The sequence below is a fragment of the Schistocerca americana genome, chromosome 2, assembly GCF_021461395.2.
Source record: "Schistocerca americana isolate TAMUIC-IGC-003095 chromosome 2, iqSchAmer2.1, whole genome shotgun sequence".
NCBI lineage: Eukaryota > Metazoa > Arthropoda > Insecta > Orthoptera > Acrididae > Schistocerca > Schistocerca americana.
Genome location: NC_060120.1, coordinates 821044251 through 821045103, shown reverse-complemented (window position 1 = coordinate 821045103; position 853 = coordinate 821044251). Strand labels below are relative to the sequence as shown.

The 853-nt window shown below is 43.7% G+C and overlaps 1 pseudogene; it reads left to right on the top strand.

Annotated features, from left to right (window-relative positions):
* The first annotated feature begins 359 nt into the window (after positions 1-359).
* LOC124597418 lies at positions 360-477 on the top strand (annotated as a pseudogene).
* Positions 478-853: the final 376 nt, after the last annotated feature.

The following is an 853-nucleotide window of genomic DNA, read 5'->3' as shown; positions in this document are numbered from 1 at the left end:
TTTCTGTGACGCTTTAGTGTACAACGCCATCCTTCCTCTTCACTAAAGCTACTAAAAAGCGTATAACACTGTAGCAGCTCCGACAATGTGAATAGACCCCCAGCCGAATTGCCATATCCTTAACTCTCCTTAACTCTCGCAGTACATGGGGGATGGGGGAGGGGGGCCCGAAGTGGGGGTAGTTTATGTCTACCTTTTCAAAAAAATATTTATTGCTTATTATGAATTCTTCTATCAGATTCCACAAATGTTTGAAATTCTTCAGTTAAAGTTAAACCAAAAATTCAGGACCTAGTAGTAAATGTCACTTTTCACAGTGAATGTGATATTCAATATTTTCAGGTTTAGGACTTTACCTGGGCAACGGCCTTGCCGCAGTGGATACACCGGTTCCCATGAGATCACCGAAGTTAAGCACTGTCGGGCGTGGCCGGCACTTGGATGGGTGACCATCCAGGCCGCCACGCGCTGTTGCCATTTTTCGTGGTGCACTCAGCCTCGTGATGCCAATTGAGGAGCTATTCGACCGAATAGAAGTGGCTCCGGTCAAAGAAAACCATCTTAACTACCGGGAGAGCGGTGTGCTAACCACACGCCCCTCCTATCCGCATTCTCACCTGAGGATGACACGGCGGTCGGATGGTCCCGATGGATGGAACGATGGAAGACGGAGGGATTTTAGGACTTTACGTGCACATCAGTATCTCTTTAAAAAGTATGTTGTAAGTAAAAGTCGATAACAATTAAGGAAATTTGCATTTTTAATTTCTTTATGGTGGTCATTTAGTACTATAATCTGGGTATACTTTTACCGATTTTCAGATTCAAATGTGATTATCATAATCGTTTTTTA